We start from the raw sequence: 18,943 nt of genomic DNA on the forward strand, positions 1-18,943 counted from the left end.
GTTTCATGCAACTTAGAAAACTCGGTTTATTCTTTAAAATTTTGATTTCATTAAAACCCGAGTTTTTAACAAATGTACCTTAGGTAAAATATTTTATAATTGGCTTAATAATTCACCTAAAGACCTTACCTAAGTGTTAAAAAAGAAAGGAATTGAAAAATATAGGTTTTCGGGGTCAAAAGGCTCAACCGATCGAGGCTATGGCCAACCAGTTGAGGAACCAGTCGATCGTTTGCCCTCGTCCGGTCGAAGACCGGTCGAGGGATGCATAAAAAGTTTCTCTCTCTCCCAGTGGCCATCTCTTCCCAGTCGAGGTCTGACCGAGGACCGGTCGAGGCAACGGTAACCTATCAAGCATTAAATGTTCCAACGGCTAGTGAACCTGTCGACCCCTAGCTCGATCGGTCGAGGTTACCTTTTGCTGTTTTTGACTCCCAAACTTAGAAACATATAAATTGAGAGCTCCACTTCATTTATTGATAAGAGAAAATTTGCAATCAATTGTCTACCTACCTGTTCTTGACCAAAAAGCTCTCATTTCTTTCTTAGTGCATTAAATCATCACTTGCATATCATTTAGTGCACTCTTGTGTGTCATCCTAGTTTTGTCTTGTATTTGAGTTATCCTTAAGTTAGGTTGAGGGATTCTTTCTTGTAAAATCTGAGTTTTAAAACCTTCAAGAGGTTTGAATCTTGAAAATATTGTGTAAGAGCCCATTGGAGCCGAAATCCAAGTGTAAGAAGATTGGAAACTTGGTTGAAGCTTCAAGTTAGTGGAACCCTCACTCGGTTAGGAGATTGAGAGTGGACGTAGGCAAGGAAGTGTCGAACCACTATAAAACCTGAGTTTGAATTCTCTAACTCTATCTCTTTATTTTGCTTATATTGTGCTTGAATTGGTAGTGATTGAAAAGATTTTAAAAACCCAATTTACCCCCCCCCCCCCCCCCCTCCCTTTTAGGCGTTTTTCTTAATTAAGCATAGCCTTTATTTTCTCAATGGTATAATAGAATAAGACTTGATTAATTATATGTTATGATTTCTAGTCTCTCTTTTATCCTTGAATGTATTATTTATTATCTTAGCTTTTATGCTTATATCACTTGCATTATACATGATTTCGATATTTTAGGAATTGCACAGAAGATTTCAGTAATAAGTTCATTGCAAGATGATAAGTTGTTTATAATCGATTTAAGGAATTGGGTAATTCATCTAAGACTATGGTGTATTACCTTCTAATTGATTGGACGGATAACTTGTCTTGGTCATGAGAATAGTTTCCTATGATGAGTGCATTAGTTTATGTGGTTACACATTGGACAAGACTCATGATGGATCATAGCATTAACTATTAGGTAGTTGTGATTTACCAAGCTACTATGTTGCATGGGCTCTCAGACTTGAGAGTACTAAGTTAGTGATAAAGTCTTTAATGACTTTGACCTATGTATGAGATCCTAAGGTGGTCATATATTTCTTACAAATTAAATTATTATTGATTAAGGCATGTGACAACAAATATTCTCAAAATAGGCATCATGATATCTCATGGAATTGAGACATTGTGTCCCCTTAAGTGATTCTAAGGACTTGTGATCTATAATTTTTTGTTGTAGTAATCCTTTAAGTGAAATTTGACATATATTCATTGAGAACTAAATTATATTAGCTGATCACAAAATAGGAGGATTTGAGATTTTATTAAGATAAAACCCTTAAAAACATGATATGATGTAATAAAGCTTTTGGATTTTATTATTTATTAATAAAGTTTCAAGTTATTTTTATATATCTATCTTATTTCCATGCATTTTTGTCTATGTCTTTTGTCTTGTATGTGACTTGAGTGCATCAAGAGTTGCATAAAAGATCCAAATCATAGGTTTCTTGCAAGTAGATAACTAGTTCATAATCGGTTCGTGGACTTAGGCAATCCATTAGAGATTGTAATGCACCACCTCTTAAGTGGAGAGATGATTGGTCTTGGCTATTAGAATGAGTTTCTCATGGTGAGCGCACTAGTGTGTATGGTTAGAAATTAGATAAGACTTACGTTAAGTTATAACTTAAAGACTATCAAGTAATCATGATTTCACCAAACTACTTCATTGTGAATATTGAGTTTGTGGTAAAGCTAGCAACGACTTTAACCTATAGGTGAGATCGTAAGCTAATGGATTAAGACATTATTGTGGAATTTGATAACAATATGTATTTTTAATAGAGGCACCATGATATCTCATGAGATTGAAACAGAGTGTCCTCTTGGGTAATCCTAAGGAGATATGTTCATGTAAATTATTATCATAATAGTTCCATAAGTGAAACTTGACATTAACTCTTTGAGAACTAAAACATGTCAGCTAAATACATAATAGGAGGATTTATAACTCAAGAATAGTAAATGTATTCTTGAAAGGTTGATAGTTTTCACCTTGTTAAACTAAGAATACCAGTTCATGGGGAGACTAAATGCAATGGATAGTAAGTCACAGACCCCAGCACATAATGTCTCATTATTTTTAACATAGGATATTGGAGTGCAGTTGATTCTCTATAGTAGAATATTGAATCAACTTTAAAATTGGACTCTAATGGAGCCAATACTCCTACAGGTCCCAATGGTCCTCCCTCTAGGTTCATATACCATGATGACATGAGTTATGAGGGTCAGATCGACTCTAGGTTCCCTTTTATGCATAAGAGTATTTTGGTAATTACCAATATTTTCAAAACCGGACCAGACATTGAACTAAAAAGGTTACGTGTTCACAATTCACTTATCAAATCGATGGTCGAACCAATGACGTCATAAATATATAATTTATATTTAATAAAATTAAAAATAACTATAAGAAATTAATATATATATATATATATATATATATAAAATATTTAATAATATTTTATTTTTTATGTTCAATATGTCAAATTAAATGATAAATATAAATATAAATGTATTAATATATTAAATTTATTAAATAGAATATGTATAGTATTTATATATGAAAATATATTTAAGATGGAAAGAAAATTATAATATTTAATTTAATTATATATCTATGTATTTTGTTATTCTAAAATTTTAAAAATTATTATATTGATTAATTTATATTATTTTCATGTTTATAATTAATAATTATTATAAAAATAATAGTATATATAAATATTTATATTTGTTTAAATGTTTTATATAATAAAAATTTTAAAAACAAATATATAGATATTTACTAAATTATTATCAAACATAACTATAGCATAGTGGTGTACTACTCATTTTGCTAACCATAAGTCCTAAGTTCAATTCCCCACCATGAATCTATAAACCAGTTGTGTGGTATTTATACCTGCAACCTTGGGAGCAAGCAAATGGGCTTGAAATAGATGGGTATTTACTATTTATACCTACAGACCTTAGGAACAAGCAAACGAGCTTAGAATGAATGACTTGCCCATTTAAGTTTTGACCTTGACCAGTCCATGAATAATCGGACAGTTCGTCCAATTCAACGGTATGACCGTCGGTTCAACCTATCTTTGATCCATTTCACCAGACCGAAAAGGGTGTTGGTCTAGTTTGGTTTTTAAAAGTACAATGGTAATTGCACAAAGTTACATTGAGGTAAGTGAATAGAGTCTTCAGATTAGATTAATTAGTAAGCCTTATTAGGTTAATTAATCAATTATGACCCAATTTGGGCTAAATTAAGAGACTCAAACCCTTAGTTGGCTCAAGTTACTTAAGCCTAATAAGGACCCAATCAATACCTTCTTAAGGGTTAGGGTCTCCATAGCTTTTCTTTAAAGTTGTCTTCCACCTCTAGAAAGAGAAAGATAAAGAAAAAGTAAGAGAGAGTCGTAGCCTTTAACCCCTCTTCCTTCCCATCGGAAGTGTGCTAAAAACATGGTTCAAGTCATCAAGTAAAAGACTTGGGGTTTATGAGACTCCCTACGACTATGAATTTACTATTCATTGAAAGAAATCGATTTAGGAACATCCAAATCCAATGTATGCACATTCTTAACTTATTATTGTATTAAAAATGCAATTTTTATGTTGTGCATAGGATTTAAAAAGCCCTAGGATAATTTTACATGTTCCTAACTTGATCCAGGCTTAGAAAACAAAGTGATCCAGTGTTTCCCTACAGACTCAAGGATTGTATAGGTAATTTTAAGAGGTTGATATAGCATCTACCTCATTAGATTACAAACACTAGCTCATGAAGATTTCGTATTTAGTGGATAGTAGATCACAAACTTAAGAAATTGATTAATTGAATTTAACCTATGAAAAGTGACTAATTAGATTAAGAAAATCACTTAAAAGGGAAAAGGTATTGGGTGTTAAAAACTTTTCAAAAATATTTAACCAAATGTAAAACACAAGTAACTAACAAGCAAAATAATTATAAAATAGAATATAGTGAGAAGAAATGTGCAAACTCTTTTTATATGGGTTTGACAATCTATTTACACCCACTTTCCTCAAACTCCAAACCAAGTGAGGGTTTTACTATTAAGGATTTCAACACAAGCTTTCAAGCTTTATAATTTGATTTGTCGCACTAAAATCTTTTAAGTATTTCACCTAGTTGAAGTATCTTCACTCAAAATAAATAAATAAGAAGGTTTTAATGCTTCCAATCGTGGGATTCCAACTCAACACCTTTTGAGATTTTGAGAAGAGTTGCTCTTTGGAAAGCACAGTATGATGAAAGTTGTAAGCTGTGTTCGGGGATAAGTTATTGTCTATCGTTGGTCTCTATAGTAGAATCAGTCAGGGGGCCTGAGAGGTGGTGGTTTACCCTTTAGCAAATGTCAATAGTTCGAGTCCACTTATCTCCAACTCATGAACTTAGTCGATACAAAGTTATATAATAGCACCCAATTTTTCCAATTCGACAATTCGATCTATCATTTGTCATTTGTGGACATTGATAAGATCCTCCCATTTAGCAACACCTTAGGATGGCATAGCCTTAAATTAAAGTTAAGAGTGAGGTTCAAACAAGGAAAGGCTTATAATGGATGCCTAGACACCCATAGACGATGAAAGGCGTAGTAAGTGACTAAATACTTCGAGGAGTTAAAAATAAGCATAGATCCAGAGATTCCCGAATAGCTCAACCTTTCGAATTGTTGTTGAATCCATGGGCAGGCAAGAAACAACCTAGCGAACTAAAACATCTTAGTAGCCAAAGGAAAAGAAAGCAAAAGTGATTCCCGTAGTAGTGATGAGCGAAATGGGAACAACCTAAACTATGAAAACAGGGTTTAGAACAAATATAACTCACAATATAAGGGGAAGCTATGATGGATTTTAAGGTGCACTAAAAAATGTACAAGTGAGAATTCAAAGCACTTTAACCGAAGAGCTTTGAATGTGAGAAAAAAAAAAGTTTCAATTGAATGTTGTTCTCTTATCAATAAATGCAGTTAAGCTCCTCAATTGATAGAAAATGGGCTTTGGGCACCCAAAAAAACACACAACACCCTTGATTAGTCATGATAATGATTTAACTAGTTGACTAGACATTGGGCATTAAATGCTTTATAGGTCACTGTTGGGGTTTCTAAGGCTCACTCGATCGGTCAAGATAAAATCTTAATCGACTATACATGTGCTACTAGAAGAGAGAAGAAATTTGTGCACTAGCAACCATCCATCAACTGGTCAAGCCCAATCGATTGAGCTAACTCCCTAACCAGTTTAGCATGTTCCCTAATCGGTTTAGGTTACCCTCAATTGGTTGCATCTACAAGGGTATGAAACTTTTGGTATGAGGTTTAAACCTTGTAGTAATGTGTGTAACTCTTCTTAAGGTTTGAAAGAATTTAGCTTAAGGTTTTAAATTAAAGTAAGGATTCATCCAAATATATGGTCAAACCATCGTTTTTAAAGTTAAGTGAGGATGAAAATTGACTTTTTAAGTACATGCGAAAAGTTGTAGACCTAAGTGCACAAACAAATACCATTTTAAAATTTTTCTTAGAGTACTTTAAGTCTTCAAGATATCCAAATCTTTAGAATTTTTCATTTAATCTTGAAAACTTCACTTGATTTAGGCTATTAGATAACTTAACCTTGTTTTCTAATCATCAAAACTTGATTAGAAGAACCCTTAGGCCAAGAATCTCTCCCTATTTGATAACGAGAAAACCAGGTTATCTTTGGAAAATACTCCCCCTCAATATATGCATAGAAAAATCAACTAAACAAAGCTCAACAAGCATGTAAAAATAAATGGAAGAACCAAAAGAGTTGTAGAATATCCAAAGCATCCAACCAATAATCATTTAATAACTAAACATAAGTGCTAAGGATGTGAACGTCCAAAATATCAATGAAAATCATAGGAAAGTGATTGTCTATGAAAAAAAACAACCATAACATAGAAACACTCCTATCAAAATGATAAGTGCTCCTAACTTCATAGATATGCCTATAAATATATCTCCCTCTTTGGCAGCTTCAAAAGGAAGGAGGGAAAACATAGTATGACACTTAAACGCTGGGGAGGTGTAGAGGGAAACACTAAACCAAGATATGCCATCATCTCCGCATGTTAGGTTGCGGTGGCGGCTTGATATTGATCAAACTAGGCGGAAAAACTCATCTAAATATGCTTGAATTGAGTAGCGAAGCTCCTTTGAAGCTGCTCAATTTGGGTAGTGAAGTTTGCCTAATACCGGTCCATATGATCCTCGATGGAGTAGAATTGGTGATCACTAATCAAGACGAGCTTCTCAATCTGTGTCCCAAGAGAACTAAATTTTTCAAAAAGATTCATCCAATATTGCTGCTTGAACTTGAGGAGACTCATGTGTAGCAGTGAACTTCGTTGCTGGGAGTAGAGGCACCTTGGTAAATGCAGGCTTAGTGAAGGTCTCTCCAGCAGGGATGGTCTACTCAGGTTGGGAGGTTTGGAAGGGTATATCTGGATACTCAGTAAAGAGAGGCTCCTCTGCAATTGTAGCCTCGAACTCCTGACCCTGGGGGATCTCCTTGCCCTTTATCTCTCTGATCTCATCCTCCTCTTACGCACCCATGATCTATTGGAAAACTTCTTAAGATGCATCCTATCCATGGATTTAAGATTATAGGTGTCATAAATGGTAGGAAGCTAAATATCCTTTTTCCCATTTAGTTTGACCTCAAATTCCTTAAAAATCCTCGTAAGAAAACATCAAAAGATGCAGGAGACCTCATCATATACTGCATAATGAATCTAAAATTGAACCTCGTGTCGGTCACGATGGAATCAATAAAAAATGTCCCATAGTAGGAGACCTCATCCCGATGTCCTTCCCAGGGAGTAAAGATGTAGTTGATCATACGGTGGAGAACCCAACTCATCAAGTAAGTCCATGGGTATGTGGCTTGGCTGTCCTGGTGCCATGTGGTAGAGCTTTCCTTTATCTTATGCAATAAATTATTCCTTTCATGGTAATCTTTTCTATTGAATCTTGGAAATCAAACTTAGAAATTTTATCTCTCTCAATTACCATTTGGAAACACAAAGAAACCACATCATGCCAATATGGAAAGTCAAATATTGTAGAAATCCTTGTTTCCAAAAAAGACACTAATTACATATATCTTTCCATAGATTATGAAAGAATAATTTTCATCCTAGTCCATAGGCAAATTTAAAATTTTAAATCCCAATTTTTATGGCATGATGTAATCTTCAAAATTTTCTAAAATTTAACTTATGGCTTTCACCCTCTATAAAAACTTTCAATAAAACAAGTTTCTACTACCATGCCTTATTCATTAAACCTTTCCAAATTGAAAATCTTTTAACTAAATTAAATAACAATGCAATCTTAATTATGGAAAGCAACCATAATAATAATAAAGCAAGATATAAATTTCCCATGGCCAAGAAGTCCAAATATAGAAGGAAACATGACTTCTTCCCGTCTAGGATTCAAATTCCATGAAGCGTCCAAATATCCTCCATCTTTTGGTCGCTTTCTAGCCATTATTTAGCAATCTTTTTTAGAAGAAAAAAAAAACATGCCAATTTCATGCCCAACCAGCTGCTACCCAGATTGTATTAGATTGCACTGAAAGTTCAGGAAGGAAAATTTCTTGAAATTGTCAGCACCAAAAATAGCAAATTCAACCAGCCCTTTTTCAGCAAAAAAAAATAGTCCTGAATACAACCCAAAATTTAAACCGAAATCAGCCCAAGATTCAGCCCATACTCCCACGCACAAACCAGCAGTGCATGGGTCACACACATGGCAGCCCAAGGGTTGCTGGTGCGCTGTTCCAGCCTTGGTACGTGCTGCCAGCATGCATGGCCCGGCCATGAGGCTGCATCTCACGCACCTTGCTATCCAGGCTGCACTCCAACATGTTCAGCTGTCGTCCATGATGCATTCTTGCTGAAAAATCCTCCAAGGCTTCGAATTTTCCTCCATGGATGATCCTCCAACAGTTCCTTCACCATTGATGCTCCATTAAAGGCTTCAAAAAAACATCAAGATCTGATTTTTTCTCTCCATGGATCAAGCTACCTTTCATCTTTGATTGATCCTCCATAGATGATGGCAAAAACCAGATTTTTTTACATAGAAAAGAAAAAACCTATGAACAGAATTACTGTTTTCAAGAGGCGTAGCTCCTATTACGAGCTTACAACTAATCCATGAAAAAGAAAGAAAAAAAACTTTTATAGCCCATAGATTCCTAGGCTCTCCTAAGGAGCTTACATCAATCTAAAATTTCAAAAGCTTAAACCTTGAAGAATCGATCATAAGAAAAGTTAATTCTACAAAACAAACGGTAGCATGGACATAAATCTATTTACATCTAGCATGCTCTGATATCAATTGCTAGATCTATATATAAGGGACATTAAATATGCTCCGATACCAATTGTTAGATCAATATATAAGGGGCATTAAAGCAGCCTTCATAATATCAACCCAAAATGTATATCCTATTGGGCTAGCGCATCTTGATTGTGTGGGCAATCAATTTTGAGCAAGATGGGAGAACGAGAGAATAGGGATGGCAGCTACTAGGGCTTCAAGAATATAAGTTGTCTTCCAATGAAACACTAAAGTGCTTTATGTAGACCTTGTGGTTATGTTAAATTTACCACCTTACTCTTGATGAGCCTAGTCTTAGCCTTAGCCCCCATGGGGCACCCAAGACCACTTGATGCACCCTAGCCTTCTAATGCTCAATCAAATAGATGTGCACATATTACTAATAACTTGAGTGGGGAGCATTACGACCCTTAAAATAATTAGCTCCCATCAAACATAATCTTATAATTAATTTTCACTGCCCTATAGAAGATTAATTACACTCTTAACATTTTATGTAAATTACATGAAGCAATTAATTAATTGATAGTATGTTTGGTCCATGACTTTTTGTTTCATTGCATATGTTACTCTTGAATTGATATCCATAATTTAATTGGAATTTGTAATCAACCAATTAAATTATATTTTGATTCTATTGAGTTACAAATCCACTTTTTCAATGATCACTTGATGTTTCCTTTTCTGATGGGATAAAATATCAAATTCCAATTTTATGTAATTACCTTGGCTAATGGTTGAACTTGATCATTCACCTTAGGACTACTCAACAAGGATATGGTTGTCCCTAATGGGATATCATTCTATTGAGTGTTTATCTCACTATATGTTGAATGAATGATCACTCAAGATCATGACAATATATGATCACTTTAAGGTCTCACTATTTTGGGACTCAAAGAGCACTTGCAATAGTAGCTTGAAGATATTGCATGTCTAATCAAATGCAAACTTGACATGAATCTCCACGGGTTTTGTTCAATATGCAACACATACACACTAGCACATCCACCTCGAAGTCTCACTCCAATGCCAAGACAAGTCATGCCACAAATTACGAAGGTGATGTACTATAGCCACAACTAAGTTGCCCAAACTCGTGAATTGTTGTGAACACACTTATCGAGCCATAAAGATCTCATGGTTATGTCATTTGTTTATCCACAAACACCTAAACAATGTACAATGAGCTTGATTGGGTTGAACACTCATAAGGACAATGTATATATGAACACATCCACAAATATGTGTATGATAAAATTGAATTAAAAAAAATCAACTTTATTTATGATTGTTTCATAATTTCTTACTTTCTAAGGCTATTCCAACACTTTCTTAGGTCTTATAACTATGAATCGACTTAGACTATCTCAATGTCAATGTTATTTGAGGCATGCATACATTTGAAGTTGTTAAACTTATCGATTGGCTATAATATGATTCCTACATATGTATTGTGGAGAAGATACATAAAAAACAAAGTCAGAATTAGGTTTATTTAGTTGGAACAGTTAAACACCCCATAGGGAGCTTTCATACATCCAAAAGGATGTTCAAAGGTCCAATCCAATATTCAAATGCTCCTTGTAGGGTGTTCAAATGCTAGTTGACTTTTAATTTTAATTTCTTTCCAACTTCATATTTTTAAGGGTAATTTGGTAAAATAGAAGAGATAATTGTCTTCCAAAATTAGCCCAAGGGTTTTTTCATGTATAGAAAGGATTATTTTATTAAAATTTTGAACCCAATAGAATACTTTCATTCATTAAGTTTTAATTTCCATCTCCTAAAGCTTTCAAGAATTTTCTTGAAAGTACTTACTAGCTATAACATACCTATTAGTTGAACAAAGGTCTAAGATTCACACTACATCAAACTTCAATAAAAGCTTCAAGGGATCCATTAAGCATAAGAACTATGCTAAGGATGTGGAAGAAAAGTCTAGGTTTTGCCGATATAAGACCATAGGGAGTAAGCACATTCGGTCAAGTAATTTTATGTACATTTTGATCATACTATATTATTTTGCGAGCAAGAAACCAACTATGATTTTTTACATCTAGGGGTTCACTAGGTGGTTTTTCCTTGTCAAATCATGTGTTTTATTGTGTGGTTGGAAATCTTATGCATGAGATCAATGATATCTTGATGATAACTGAATAATTAGAATAAAATGTTTTAATGTTGGAGATAATTTATTGGACTATGGACTATCTATTCAATAACACCACCCCCCCTCCCCCAACTTTTTCTTGGTAGTTTCATATATTAAGACAAAATTCATTCAAATAGTATCAAAACAAGTTATTTATGAAAAATAAAATTTCTATCAAATCTTTCCTGTCTTGATTAATAAATTATAAAGAGTGGGTACTTCGATTAACTGTCCTCCATTCTTTGATGGATATAACTACTCCCACTAAAAAGTTAGGATGGAATCATTCTTGAAAATGTAAGGAGAAAGAATATGTAATGAAATAAAGCCTAAGGAAAAATGGGATCAACTATACAATATAAGAAGTAAGATGAATGCCAAAACCCTTTGTTGTATTTTCAATGGTATAAGTCCTAATGAAGTTAGCAAGATTGCAACTTGCATATACACTAAAAAGGCTTGGGATATCTTAGTAGTAACTCATGAGGACACTTCTAATGTGCAATTGTCTAAACTCCAAATGTTAACTGTTAAGTTTGAAAACATTATGATGAAAGATAATGAGACCTTCTTTGAGTTTTATATTGAACTCGGTGACATTAATATTAATTCATGTTTCAACCTAGAAGAAAGAATCTTTCACTTTAAAGTGGTCAAAAAAAATTGAGATCCCTTCTTGAGAAATCTAAACCTAAAGCGGTCGTAATAGAGATAAGTAAAAATGTGACTTTGATTAGAGTAAATGAAATTGTATATTCTTTATAGACCTATGAGATGACTCTATCATTTACAAAGATACCCAAAGAGAAAGCTTTAAAAGCCTCCTCAAAAGAAAAAGTTGAGTCTGAGAATGAGTCAGCAAGTCTTAATCTAAAATTTCTATGTTTATAAAAAAAAAATTAAAACTATTAGGAACTTACAAAAGGAGGCAAACATAAAAGATAATTCAAAGAAAGAGAAGAACTCTTTCTCCAACAAAAATACTCATCTAAATCCTCTCAAGTTAAGTGTATGGAGGGAAATGACATTTTGCTACAAATTGCCCTACAGCCAAAAAGACTACGAAAGTAATGTAAGTAAATTGGAGTGATTACGAGTCCAATGATAATGAATCCATGAGCTCAAGTGAAAGTGAGGATAATAATAATTTTGTTACCTTCACTATCTCATTACATTCCTCAAGATTGATAACCCACAACCATTCATAGGTTGTCAATCGTCCTACTAGAAGTCTTAATTTGAATACATCAATATACTCTGTGATGGACCTCCATATTGGATTCTAATAGTGTTTGTTATCATGTCTTCTTATTGTTGAAAAAATAACAAAGTTACTAAAGCAAGCTCATGGGCTTATTTTTTACCTTGTGTTAACACAGATTCATCAGATGTATCCTCCTAAGGAATAAAATCCGAAAGGTGTGGTGGTTTCTTGACTCAAGTAACCAACATGTTCCTCCTCCAACCCACTCATAAAGGAATCAAGTTGTGAATTTTCAATGGTTTATTGAGTATAACAATAGTTTGAGTCATCTCATTTAATTGTTGTTCTATTGAGGCAACATCAATTACCATGACCACCATAACCATTAAGTGGGTAAAAGTATCTGAACACTATGAAAAAGTTTCACATATCCTTATTCTAGTTGATCAGTTAGAATTTGAGTCTATGCTTGACTTGGCATCCAAAATGTAATGAGGGGATTTACCCTTTGAATCATTCAATGATAATGGATGTTTTCCTATATTAAGAGAAACTTGTTTCCTTACCCCTAGAGAGGCTAGAGTAATGATTGGTTTATGTTTATTGTGCATTTTGGCAAGTATTAATGAATGAGCATTCACCAACACATGTTGGTTTGAAGGTAAAATAACTATTGTTGCTTTTACATTGCTATGGGTTATTAGACCAATAGAAGTATTTTGCATGTGACGCTGGGGTAATGATAGTCTTACCATTTTCTTTATATGCGCATGCAACTTGGTTCTTCCTTAAAGCTATTAACTTGACTTGGGATGAAAATAGAAACTTCAATAAAATAAAATAAAATAAAAAATGAGAGGCAAAAGTGTCCCATTAGGCATGCTTAAAATTTGTATACAAATTTCATGTTCTATGAAATTAGAGATCGAGCAAATAATGAACAGGTTTTTATTAATAAATGCAATGGCTTAGATCAAATATCCGACTAACATTTGCAAATAATTTCTACTCCAATTAAAGAAATTTTTGTAAGATGTGCATAACACATTGAACTTACATTTGCCAACCCTGGTTTAAAGTACTCATACTTGAGTATTAAAATTGCCTATATACTCTTTATGAGAATGTTCATTATATTTTTTTTTCTCAATTATAAATTAGTGAGATTGTGAGAAAGGTGTGCAGATAATATCTTGAAGTTGTAAAACTTCATTGGAACCAAAAGTATAAGAACAAATAAAGAGAGCCTTGGTTGAATAGACCCTTGAAATAATGGAATACTTCAAGGCTTGTGGAGGACTTAGAGGACAAGGACGTAGGCCCGGTGTTGAACCATAATAAAATCACTTTATTTGCAATCTCTCTTTCTTTATTTACATATGCTTATTAATTATGTAAAATTTGTTAAAAAGTTTTAAAAACATATTATCACCCAATTCATCCTCCCTCTCCCATTCTTCTTAGGGAATTACTTAGATTGATCTAGCAAGACTTCTCGTATTATTCAAGCTCAATATCTATTTATGATTCTCCTTTTCTAACTTTTGAAAAAAATCCTTTAAAAATCTAGTCAAATTCATAGAGTCATTGACATACAATTATCATAAGGTACACCCACCCTCCTTCCAACTTCAAATTTCACCCACCCAATTCAGTTTAATTAACAAAAATACACATCGATTGAACAAGTTAGAATGCAGGATAAATAGGTCAAACCAAATATATTAGCTCTTTAAAGCCAAAATGAGAACATAGAGCAATATATAAGTCTAGTAAACAATACAATCATTCCAATGTCCACCCACTTGGGGTAGTTGTAGTTTCATTTTAAAGTCTTAATCTCTTGCATCACATCACAATTCTCCCCACCAATTCAGTTACTTTCTTCGTCGGCAACACCATAGTCCACGCTTGGCAGTAGCACGAAAAGTAATAACAGCCCCTGTTGCATAGCAAAGGAATTAGGAGTCAACTCTAAACCTCTTCACTCCAACTTTCCTCCCATATTGGCATTTTTTATTTCAAAATCTCAACTCTTAACACATTTTTTATTTATGGGGTTTTGGTCTTACAATAAATACATTTAAGGAACAAGAAGGGCCTACTACTTTTTCTCTTAGAACATTTCATATGTAGTGTTTGAACATGAAGGGCAATTCCGTCATTTAAAAAAATATTAGATAATGACATCAACCCATTACATTAAAATTTGAACAAGCCCATCACCACCATGAGGGGGTGGTCATATTACATGACAAATACCTAAAAAAAGGTTAAGAGTAATTTTCAAAAAATAGAGTTACACCAAAGGGAAGGGAAAGTCATATAGTTTACCCTTTCCAAAAAATAGAAGTATTCGGTTCACTTTCTCCTACATGTCTAAGGAAAGGGACCCACATTCCATTATCTGACAATAGCCAAAATGTACCACAAAAATAGGATCATGTCCCCAAACCCCCCATGCCACGTTTTCTTTTTTCAATTCTGAATTCTCATTCAATAAATCACCAAAAAGATCGCCACTTTTGATGTTTCCTTACTTGGTAACAAAGCATCCTTATCCTTTTTCCCCTTCATTTTACATACACACAGCACACAACAGTGTACATGGAGAAGATGATGAGCAGAGGCACAGCAGTACCCAAATCAGGTAACTCTATTACACAGCACAGAAAGTAGAAGGAAAGCAACCAGAGGCTCTGAGTTTGTAAACAGAGACAGCCTACATTATGAAACCTTACATTTATATATACCAATCATAGAGAAAGACAAAGGCTTGCTATATGCGGCCACGCCTTCATTTTTCTTTTTCATTCCTGATTTAGGGCACATGCCCAAATCTAGGGTATAGAGGAGAAAAGATGCCTTTACTTGTTTTCTGATGAGAGATAGAGCTTGTGGGTCACTACCCACGTGAACTGCTGCGGCATGCTTCCACCATCAAAATGTGCCTCAAGCCTCTACCTCAGTAAAGCTTCACTTCCATTTTCCATCAGTGGTAGCTTAATAATGTGGGTCTGCTTTTGTCATTTTGATTGATGTCCCAACCATCTTGGCCAGTTTGTTTCACTAAATGGGCATTTAAAATACATTTATTTCTAAAAAAGAAAGAAAGAAAATGGTACTGTTCTCCAGCCTTTGATATAAAATTCCAACAATAGTGCTTATTTTATTTCATTTTCTCTAATGTCATTTGTTGTGGGTTGGGAAGGAATCTCTCTCTCTTCTCCCCCCCTTCCTCTCTCTCTCTCTCTCTCTCTCTCTCTCTCCTCTTTTGTTAATCTTTCTAAAATTGTTTTCCCACTTGTGTTGGTGCGCAAGTGTGCAACTGGGTGTGGAATCTACCTTTACGATGATGCAAAAGCATCTCGTACAATTAGTCTACTCATAGGCTAAATGACATCCACTTGGGCCCTCTATCAAAGATTCCCACAACATAAAAAAAATTTGGGAAAATAAATATGCAATTGGAAAAGTTTGTGGAGAAATATCCAATTTTGATATTGATTTTGAAAAAAAATCATTTGCTGTCACAGACTCACATCCAGCTTGATAATATTCTGACATTCATCAATTCTCTAGAATCATTCATGAACTTCTTCAAGTTTTGTCAGTTTGCCCACCGGCATTACTCTTATGACATCTATTACCAAGGATAAGGCAAAGCAGGTTGGAAATTCACCTCCCGCAAGTAATCCAATCTTCATCCCTTTTTTTTTTCTACTCCAAATATTTTAATTATTATAATAATAAAAATTAATAATTAAATGAATTTATAACAACTTACACTTGATTACATGGATATTATCTAAGGATGACAATGGGACGGGTTTTTTCCAATACCCGTCCCACCCCGCCATTGATGAGACGAGGTTTAATTTTAATAAACGGACTTGGGACGAGTTTTGAGATTTTCTTTTTAAACCTGAGACGGTTTCAGGACGGGTTCCGATACTGCCCACCCCACCCCACCCCACCCCGATTATATATAAAATTAAATTTAATTTAAATTTTAAAATTAATTTAATTTAATTTTTATTTTATTATTTTTAATATATAGATAACAATAAAATATTTTTAATAAAATAAGCTATAAAAAATATAATAATTTAATTATTTATAAAATATATTTATTTTAATATAATTAAAAATTTTAAAAGTAAAAATTAAAAAAAAATTAAACAGGTATGGGAATTTATCATACCCACCCGTCCCTTTTAATTTTTTAAATAGGATAGAGATGAGAATTGTTTCGAATAAATTGGACGAGATTGGGATGGGAGCGACCCGTCTCGAATCCATCTTGTTGTCATTCCTAATATTATCTATTTTAGGTTTAAAGATTTTTATGATTTAAAACAAAGAATTTTTTTTTCTGTGAAATATTATTTTATTGGGTTTATTTTACAAAACTAAATAAGTAAATAAATAAATAAATAGATTATAAAAAAAAATTGGGTGTCGTTAATACATTTACTATTTAACAAGTGTGCAACATCATGCATTAAAAATACCATAAAATCAGTATGTTCCAAACCCCCTAGGGAAAGTCAACTTAATATAACATTTGTTGCAGTACAAGAAGCCATACGATGGGAGGGCCCCTCTGGCTGTGGCAGCATTCTATTTCACTATCCCATTAAATTTTTACCCTCTTTTTTCTCAAAAATAAATAAATAGAAGCATAAAAGTTGTCCCATACTCTAGTCCAAATTATAAAGACACCCCCTTCCTTTCCAGGCGATGGGATAGCAAGCGTCTGAGAGCTCAACACCTCAGCTCCACACCTCCAATGCCTACCCTCTACTTGACTACTTGTCTCAACAGGCACAGGGATGTGTCCCTTCACGAGGTTATTAAGGCCTAAGCTCCTGCCATTCCCAATAAAAAGCATTACATCTTTTATAAACTTTTGCCTTTTCTTTTTCTTTTTCTTTTTTTATTTTTTTTTTTTAAATATATATTTTGGGTTTGCGTAAAATTAATGGTCCCAAAATTAATGCCAATAACTAAAAATTCCCTAAGTATCTTGTCATACTATATAAGTATTTTACAAATGTGCTTTTAGTTCAATGTGCATGGACTATATCTATGATCTATCTATCATGCATGGTCCCTACACTACAACTCTACACTTTTAGAATAACTAATGTAGCCTCAATCTACTTATAAAGATAAGGTTGTTTATTTTTGGTTAGCACCCATAGGACCACCCAACATTTTATACTCCAAATGACTCAGTATATTATACATGGGTTGGTTTCGATGACCAACGATTAAAGCTAAAGAATTTGATTTATACTCGTGGGGTGGACCACTGTAACCTAGGTTTCAGTATCATCATTGTCCTCATTTAAAACCAGCTTTATTTTATTAAAGTTGAATGCTTAGAAATAATTACAAGAGATTACTATACATTATCTTGTTCAGTAATTAAATGGATCAATTCCTCTTAAACCGAATTCTATCAATTATAGAAAAGTTCAAGGTAAGTCAGCATAACCAAACACAACCTAACTATTCTTTTTTTGTAATAAAGAGACATGGTACGAAAAGGTTGCCCAACCAACCTCATAATTTAATTAATTTATTAACCATATATGATAAATGCAAAAAAATAAAGCGAGTACATTAGCATAAACTTGATGTAGTGATACCAATGGGGCCAGGCTATGAGGAAGAATGATATTATTCGAGAACAAAAAAAAGTGTACAATGGTCTTAAAATTTTGCACCACTCATGATGAAAAACTATCATAATCTTGATTTTGAAAGGTTAGAAGAATCGAATTAAGGGTTCAGTTGTGACAAATGATTGAAATAAGTTCATTGTTTATTCAGCAAGAAAGAGAAATCTTGACACCTTGATGTGGTACTAAGGTAAAGTGATTTGAAGTGGTGGGCTATTGTGAAAGGACTCGTAATGGTACTTTTTAAAGGAAATCTAGTTCAATCATGGACAATTTTATATGTAGGGATAGATATACATGTGATTCCATCTGATGATGAAGATATGAATAAATCTACAGTAGTACCGGAGAGCCTCAGGAGCAGAGAACCCATGCTCATGCCAGATTCTCCTGCATGTTCTCAATTTTGATTAAGAGGAATAAAAATGATAATTGGAGAACCAAGATTATGGCTAACTCAACACCCAAGTTAAAGTGGGGTAAGAACAGATGTTTGAGGACAAGATGTTCTTTTGTCATTTGTCATTTGACTTCTTGCATGCCAATTTAAAATCATCTCAGTCAATGTCATTTGTGACAACACTGATAGCATTATTATATGGGTTTGATCTAAGTATAGTTGGACCCCATTAATTTGTCCTTCTTTAGTAAATTATTAGTGATTTAATTTGGTACCAGTGAGGCAAAAAAATAAGACTTAAGGGTGACTCCTCTTAATATAACTTATCATGATTCCAAGAAAAAAAACAAAGAAGATAAAATTAATGAGTTCGGGTTGAATCTTATTATATTTGTATCATAATCGTGTCAATTCACTAGTTATGAATCAATCATTTTTATATTAGGTGTCGTGCAACTGGTTTAATTCATTTGATTATCATATCATGTTAATGAGCTAAATATTGTTACCGGTATAACTCAAGATTTTCCACTTTTGTTTGTTTTATTCAATTATCATTAAATGGTTTGATAAAACAAATAGAATCAATGTTTTTATAAATCCATCTAACCCAACTAAATGAATTTAATTGGCAATAATAT

This window comes from Vitis riparia, chromosome 14, assembly GCF_004353265.1.
Source record: "Vitis riparia cultivar Riparia Gloire de Montpellier isolate 1030 chromosome 14, EGFV_Vit.rip_1.0, whole genome shotgun sequence".
In the NCBI taxonomy this organism is placed as follows: domain Eukaryota; kingdom Viridiplantae; phylum Streptophyta; class Magnoliopsida; order Vitales; family Vitaceae; genus Vitis; species Vitis riparia.